This window comes from Suricata suricatta, chromosome 2 (assembly GCF_006229205.1).
Source record: "Suricata suricatta isolate VVHF042 chromosome 2, meerkat_22Aug2017_6uvM2_HiC, whole genome shotgun sequence".
Lineage (NCBI taxonomy): Eukaryota > Metazoa > Chordata > Mammalia > Carnivora > Herpestidae > Suricata > Suricata suricatta.
The window spans coordinates 11,270,871-11,279,110 of NC_043701.1; the positions used below are offsets into that span (position 1 = coordinate 11,270,871).

Here is an 8,240-nt window from a genome sequence, read left to right on the forward strand (position 1 = left end):
CGGCTCCCCGCGCCTCACCGCGGGCCAGAGCGTGCGCGCCGCGTCTCGGGTGGCCGCCTCGCAGCCGGGTCCGCGGACTCTGCGTCCGGGTCCGGAGCAGCCTCCAGCCTGGCGGGGAGGGACGCAGGGAAGAGGGAGGGAAGAAGGGGGCGGGGAGAGAGCGCCGCTCAGACCATACAAGGAGCGGCCCGGAGAGGGGGCGGGGAGAGGCGGGAGGGCGGACCCGGCAGGAAACTCCCCCAGGAAGGGGCCCGGCTCCGGCCCCGAGGCCCGAGGCTCCGCCGAGGTCCTCCCGCCCCCGCCGCCCCGGCCCGGCTCAGACCTCCCGTCCCCAGGCACAGGCCTCTGATGTCATTTCCTGACTCGCCCCCCAACCCCCACCCCTACCCCGCCAGCAGCCCGACCCGCGGGTGCCGGAGATCTGACTCACCGGCCCCACTCCCGGCAGAGCCGGCGGAGGTCGGACGGGTGTCCCAGAGGAGGCAAAGCAGCCCCTCCTCTCCGGCCCGCGGCTACCTGCCACCGCCACCTCCCGCTGCTCCTCCGCCTCCCCGCCCCCAGCCTCGTCTGCAGTCCCCTTCCGCTCCGCCCGCACTGGCAGGACTGAGTGGAAACGGGCTCCGGGCTCCGGGGGGGACTGGGACGGTGAGTGGGGGTTCTCCCTGCCCACGCCCCCCTGGGCCCTGTGTGTGACCTGGAGGCGGGGTGTGAGCGCCAACCTCCAGGGTCCTCGGAGGAGCCTAACTTTAAATCCTGGGCAGCCGCCTATGGCTTCTAGGAATTCGCATCACCCGCGCCCCCGCCTGCAGATCAGTTAAGCTTCGCGGGAGGGAGAGACCGGGGCGGAGGTGGGGGCGGGGCGGCGGCGGCGGCGGCCGGCGGGCTTGGGGCTGGCGAGCCCCCGAGGACGCGCGCGGACCGCACTTCGGCGCCCTCCCATCTGAGAATCTGTGGGCGCCGGGGCAGCTCCGGGGCCAGCGGAGCCTGCGTTCGGTGGAGCCCTCCACTGGTCTGGCCGGATTCCTCCGCCCTGGACTCTGCGCCCCTGGCTATGCCAAAGGGAAAGACCTAGGCTCTTTTTTTCTTTAATTGAACGTGGAATTTTACCAAATTGTCGCCTGAGTTCCAACGCACGCCCTACCTTCGAAGTATGGAGACCTATGACGTTTCGGCATTATATCACCCGCGGGTGCTTCCTTTTCTCTCGTTCTGTGCTGCCAGCCTTCACTGCCATCTAAGGTAGTCAGTGCCCTTGTGCACACCATACTCAATCTATCTCCAGTCCTTGGCCCTCCAAAGGAGCTCTCCCCTGCTGGGCCATGCTTTAGGGACCGTCCAGACTCAGCCCTCACATTTACCAGGAGAAAACAGGCGGGGAATTTAGGAGACCCGGCCAGGTCAGACCCAGTAAACTACAGGGACTAGAGTGGACCTGGGTATCTTGAGGGCTGTAATGTGAGACCGCACATTCCCCTACACCCTGGTGTCAGGTAAAGCAACCCTGGATACAAGAGAGCAGAGTGCGGTCAGGGTTCAGAGACCCAGCTTGAGGACCCACGATAAGTGACAAGTGTCTTCATTCTCGCTGCTCCATTTTCTCTGTAAAAGAATGGTGATATTTAGTCCACCTTCCTTATTGTATCGTATGGAAAAATAAATAAAACTTCATATCTGAAAGTGCCATGTAATGCTTGGTATTATTATTATTCAACTCCCAGTTCAGCCCAGAAGGGAAATTCTGAAGGGTTAACCTAAGGCCATATCCCCTTCTGGATTGGGAGGCAGACCTCTCAGGGGCCTTGGTATATGCAAAGTCCTGCTCCTTCCTTCAACCTTATCAAATAACTAATTCTACTGAAGACTACATTTTCATCTTCTCAGACCCCACTGATCTTTTCTTTTCTCTAGCATTTTACTCTCTTTGTCACCGGGATTTCTCACAGCTACAAGCATGTGTGGCCATGTATGATATAAAGCATGCAGTGCAGACCTTCTCTGACAGGTAGGAGCTGGTCCTGGGCCTGTCCCCATGAAGATGTGCTAGAAATTTGATCCTGGATTTCCTGTGCATGTTGGAGATTGTATCTTAGGCTTTGCAGACCAAAAGTCTCATTGCCAACCCTTCAAAATATTTTTGAGAGAGAAAGACAGATCATGTGCAGGGGAGGGCAGAGAGAGAGGGACACACAGAATTGGAAGCAGGTTTCAGGTTCTGAGCCACCAGCACAGAGCCTGACGCAGGGCTCGAACCCACGAACTTGTGAGATCATGACCTGAGCCGAAGCCAGACGCTCAGCCTCAACCGACTGAGCCACCAAGGAGCTCCTCCAACCCTTCAAAACAGAGTCGACCCTTCAACGTTGGTTTGAACCATGCAGGTCTATTTATATGCTGTGTTTTTGGTTTTGGTTTTGCTTAAGAAATACAGTACTGTAAATGTATTGTTCCCTTCCTTAAGACTAAATGAACATTTTCTTTTCTCTAGATTACTTTGTTGTACGAAAACAGTATATACAGCATATTATACAGTATAGAGTACATATAGTGTACCAAATATGTGTTAATGGGCTGTTTATGTTACTGCTAAGGCTTCCAGACAATGATAGCCTATTAGTAAAGTTTGGGGAAGTCAAAAAGTATAGGCAGATTTTTGACTGCAAGGGGTCGGGGCTCCTAACCCCCACGTTGTTCAAGAAAGTTAAACCCACTTGGGGGAAGAAAGTTAGGAAGATTGTTTCCAGATAGCATCATCACAGTAAAAGCTATCTACCCTCTAAATGTCTCCTTGAGGAATGTGCATGTGCAAAATATAGTACGTTTAATTGTTAGGCAGCTGAACCTATTTATATATCAAGAATAGAAGAGTGCGTAGGCAGGGTTAGTTTTACTGACAACTAATAGCATTTGGGATGCAGAACATTAAACCAACGAGTTTTAAGCCAGATTTTCTAAATACAAGTAGAAACATTTCAGAACATCCCAGAAGGACACATTCACTAGAGCAGATGTCTCAAGCGTAGCTGCAGGGTCAATGCTAACAAAATGCACACAATGAACAGGAGAAGCCCTAATGACTCTTCTTAAAAATTTTTATGTATTTTGAGAGAGAGAAAGCACAGCAGGAAAGGACAGGGGTGGGGGGCTGGAGGGGACAGAGAATCTGAACTGGGCTCTGTGCTGACAGCAGAGAGCCCAGGTGGGCTCATACTCAGCAACTGCAAGGTCATGACCTGAGCTGAAGTTGAACAGACACTTAACTGACTGAGCCACCCAGGTACCCCAGCCCTAATGACTCTTAGTTTTTTTTTATGTTTTTAAATTTTTTTTATGTTTTTTATTTATTTTTAAGGGACAGCACGAGCAGGGGAGGGTCAGGGAGAGGGAGATACAGAATCTTAAGCAGGCTCCAGGCTCTGAGCTATCAGCATACAGCCCGACCCGGGGCTTGAACCCATAAAACATGAGATCATGACCTGAACCGAAGCTTAACGGACTGAGCCACCCAGGCGTCCCTCCCTTTTTTTTTTTTTTTTTTAATGTTTATTTACTTTTTGAGAGAGAGAGAGACAGAACATGAGTAGGGGAAGGGCAGAGAGCGATGGAGACACAGAATCCGAAGCAGGCTCCAGGCTCTGAGCGGTCAGCACAGAGCCTGACATGGTCCTTGAATTCACAAGCCCCAAGATTGTGACCTGAGCTGAAGTTGGGTGCTTAACTGACTGAGCCACCCAGGCACCCCTTAGATATTTTCTTAAGTAAGCAATTCTGATTGGCTTTTTCAGGTAGTATGTATAAAGTGTAGCAAGTAAGTAGGTGTTCCCCCCAATCTTTTCCAACCATGTGGGCCCAGGCAAGAGAGAGGAGGTGAGAAAACAGACAGGGACCTTTGCTCCCTAAAACCTCTCTGCACACCTCCAAGGATTTACAGTCACCAGGTCTCAGAAAATTTGCCTCAAGGGCACGCAACATAAACCAAGAAGTTAGAGGCAGTCAGACAAGGGATGCTATCATGGGGTTCTTTCCGGATGCTGGCTGCAGATGGCCAGAGGGCCAACAGTGTGCCCCGTGTGGTGCTGGGCACTGTGGCAGCAGCAGGGACACAACGGGGACACCACAGCCGCCACCAATAATAATAGCACACTTGGATAAAACTCAGTATGTGGAGCTAGGCACAAACCAAGCACTTCAAACATATCGCCCACATTTTATCCTCACAATAAACCCACGAGGAATGTGCATTATTATCCCATTTTCCAGTTAAGGAAATTGAAGCCAATTAGATGTTGGATTCTGTTGACTTTCAAAACTCAAAAAATAATTGCACTGCAAATATTATTTGAAGACACTCCTGCCCCCCCACTTACACCCTTGCATCTATCATTTCTTCCCTTTAAAAGCCCCAGCCTGGAGCATCAGACACCCTCTGCCAGCCAGCCTCCGGCTCCCTCCGTCACCTACAGTACTGGGGCCACTGCTTTCTTTTCCATCACGTGATGCCATCACATTCAAGCTGTCTGTCCATCTGCATTTGTGTATACATACACGTTTTGTATATGTGCTATATATGTGTATATACATATACATATCCACACACACTACATCTACATTCTTCTGGAGACTATATATGAAATTATACCTATTTCATATCTAAGTATACTTTTGTATAATAGAACATTTCCAGGAGGTTAAGTATCCAGCTTTTTTTTTAAGTGCTTATTTTTAAAAATATTTTTCATGTTTATTTTTGAGAGAGACAGAGACTGAGCATGAGCAGGGGAGGGACAGAGAGAGAGAGGGAGATATAGAATCTAAAGTAGGCTCCAGGCTCTGAGCTGTCAGCACAAGCCCAATAGGAGGCTTGATCTCAGGAACTGTGAGATCATGACCTGAGGCAAAGTTGGAGGTCCAACCAACTGAGCCACCCAGGCGCCCCTACTTATTTTGGAGAGAGATAGAGAGCGAGTGGGGGAGGGGCAGAGAGTGGGAGACAGAATCCCAAGCAGACTCCCTGCTTGCTGTCAGCACAGAACCTGAGGCCAAGCTCAAACTCACAAACTGTGAGATCATGACCTGAGCCAAAATCAAGAGTTGGACACTTAACCAACGGAAACACCCAAGCGCCCCACACATCCAGCTCTTGATCAGGTCTTGATCTCAGGGTGGACTCAGCATTGGGCATGAAGCCTACTTTAGAAAGAGAGAGGGCGAGAGGGCCAGAGACAGAGAGAGAGAGAGAGAGAGAGAGAGAGGGAGGTAGGAAGGAAGACAGAGGGAAAGAGGGAGCAGTGATAAAGCCACCATCTCTTTTTCCTTATGTCAGAGTGTCACCTTGCACTGAGTTCTGGGAGCACATGGTCCTCCAATACTTACTCCTCTCCTAGTCCTGCTTGCATTTCTTGTCAGAACGAAATAAATTCTCACAGCTGGGGGGCACCTGGGTGGCTCATTTGGTTAAGCGTCTGACTTCGGCTCAGGTCATGATCAGTTCGTGGGTTCGAGCCCCATGTCGGGCTCTGTGCTGCCAGCCTGGAGCCTGCTTTGGATTCTGTGCCTCCCTCTCTCTCTGTCCCTCCCCAACTCGTGCTCTGTTTCTGTCTCAATAATAAATAAGCATAAAAAAATTTTTTATAAAAATAAATTCTCGCAGCTGGAACCACAGACTTGATGGAGGGTCTGGGTGGGGGGCTGGTGAAGCCCCCAGGAAGACGCAGGGGATCTCTGTAGCAAGGCCAGAGTAGATCACCCTCCTGCCTGGTCCAGGGCCCCCCTCCCGCCCACACCCCTTGTCATGGAAAGGATGCCCTGCTGACCACAAGTGATCCCGTGTCCTTCTTCCAGGGCCAGGCCGGTAGGCCGACCTCAGAACAGCATCCTTGGGGCACTTTTCTCTTCCATTCACTTCAGTTCAACCAACATTTACTAGTAATAACTTCTATATTCTAGACACTCTGGACATAAAGATAAACCCAGCTCTTGCCTTCAAGGAACTCTAACTAGACGAAAAAGCACAGAAGTAGATATTTCAGTATAACAGGGTAAGTGTTAAGATTAGGAAAAAAAATTTCACCCACCCAGCAGCCCTGCTTGGTGTGGGTACACTACTTACAATCACTGGCTGGCCTTCTGGCCATTTAAACCTTGTTTTTTTTTAAATATATATATTTTATTTTACATTTATTTATTTTTGACAGAGTGAAACCGAGCATGAGTGGGGGAGGGGCAGAGAGAGAAGGAGACACAGAATCGGAAGCAGGAGCTGTCAGCAGAGAGCCCGAGGTGGGGCTTGAACTCATGAACTGTGAGATCATGACTTGAGCCAAAGTCAGATGCTTAACCAACTGAGCCACCCAGGTGCCCCTATTTTACTTTATTTTTGAGAGAGGAAGGGCGGGGGGGGGTCAAGCAGGGAAGGAGCAGAAAGAGACAGACAGAATCTGAAGCAGGTTCCAAGCTTTGAGCTGTCAGCACAGAGCCGGACGCAGGGTTCAAACTCACAAACCATAAGATCATGACCTGAGCCGAGTCGGACACTTAACTGACCAAGCCACCTCAGCACCCTTCAAGCCTCATTATTATCATTCCACCATGTCCAAAGCAGCAGCGAGCAGAGCCTACAGAGGGCATCCAAGGAGCAGAGGTCAGAAAAGCAGGAGGGAGGCAGGGCTCGGTACATCCCAAGGTCTAAGCCAGATGGGCCTCCAACGGCACAGCGAGCGTCAGCAAGGCAGAAATGTGCGGTGGTTGTGGGGGCAGAGTAAGCAGATGGTCAGATGGCGAGGAGTCAGCAGCCGAGAGAGCTGGGAAGGGCAGACAGGAAAAGAGACCCAGGGCTCCAACAGCAGCACAGGCAGGTTGCTGGCACCCAGGCAGCCCCTAGTGGACCGTCTGCTGCCTTCCCTCTCCCTGAACCCAGGAGAGCCAAAATCGGAGACAGTCTGGCCTAGAGGCTTGATCCTTCGTCACTCACTGTGCATTGCAGATCAAGTGACTGTAGAGAGAGAACATTTCGGGGGGCTGAGGGATGAGAGAACCTAGCTGCTCCAGACGAGAAGTACTATTTCTCTCGTGGTTCCTGCCGCCCCTGGCCCCTTTAATAAGATGGGCCTAATAGGCAGAAACCCACCAGGAGCGTGCTCACGCTTCCTCGCTTCCTCCGGCGCCTTTTCCCGCTGGGCTTGTTGTTATTTACCTGCCATCCAGAGCTGCCCTGAATGCGGCAGATGGGCGCCCAGTCTCTGAAAGGGGAGAGGGGACCCACCCAGAACGCTGAGGTCTGTCTTTCTACAGAGACTTCTCCACCTGCTGGAGCTAGCGAGAGACAAGTCTTCGCACCCAAGTGTGAGATGCTACCGGAGGACTCGCCTTAGCCTACAAGCAACCCAGGCAGTTCCGGCAAAGTCTTCCGAAGGCTCTGCAGCAGCAGCAGGGCGTAGGAAGCCTGGCCAGGGCCTGCCACGAAGCCTGGGCCATGAACACACTTACTGACCGCAGCTGAGTTCCGGAGCCGTGGAAATCTCATACCAGATCAGAACAGCCCTGCATTTAAGGGCTTCTGAATCATCTTGAATCATTCATTCATCCATGTCAGTAACAGACATGATGCCAGCTCTTATGAAGGGGCCACGCCCTTGGGTGCTCTCCTAAGGGAGATGAATGCCAATCAAAGAATCATAAACGCAAAGCTGCAGCTAAAGGGAAAGGATACACGATGTCTAAAGGGAGATGTGATCTGGCGAGGGAGCTTACGGGAGGGATGGCCAAGCTGAGATCTGAAAGGAAAGTAAGAGTTAATGAGGTGAAGCGGAGGGAAAAGGCATTCCGAGAAGAGGTAGTAGCAAGTGAAAAGCCCTTGACGGCTATTGACCATATGAGCAGAGGGAGGGCAGACAGGGCTGGCGGTCTGAGAGTGAGGCGGCAGCGATCTGGGAGAGCTGGAGGCCGTTGCGGGGTTGGGTTTGGGGGGCTGGAGGGGTGGAGAGGCAGACCACATTTTGTCCTGAGAGCAGTGGGGAGCCACTGCAGGCTTCCAGGTTGAAAAGAATGGCATGAAAAGGCGGGAATTTTGAAAATCTCACTGTAGGGGCAACATGGAGAATAACAGGAGAGCAGAGATGTGGACAGACTCATGCACGAGGAAGAGGTTCGTGCAGACGGTCAAAAGCAGGTAGACTGAGGGCTGCTGAGGCATAAAATCATGGGCAGAACCTAGCAACGGTTTGCATTGGTGGGGGATGGGTGGC

The 8,240-nt window shown here is 51.8% G+C and overlaps 1 long non-coding RNA gene across 1 annotated transcript; it reads left to right on the forward strand.

The window, feature by feature from the left end:
- The first annotated feature begins 382 nt into the window (after positions 1-382).
- LOC115304795 lies at positions 383-7,689 on the forward strand. The gene is made up of 3 exons (XR_003914609.1): positions 383-1,239; positions 1,909-2,002; positions 7,288-7,689. It is a non-coding gene; the product is annotated as an uncharacterized LOC115304795 (long non-coding RNA).
- Positions 7,690-8,240: the final 551 nt, after the last annotated feature.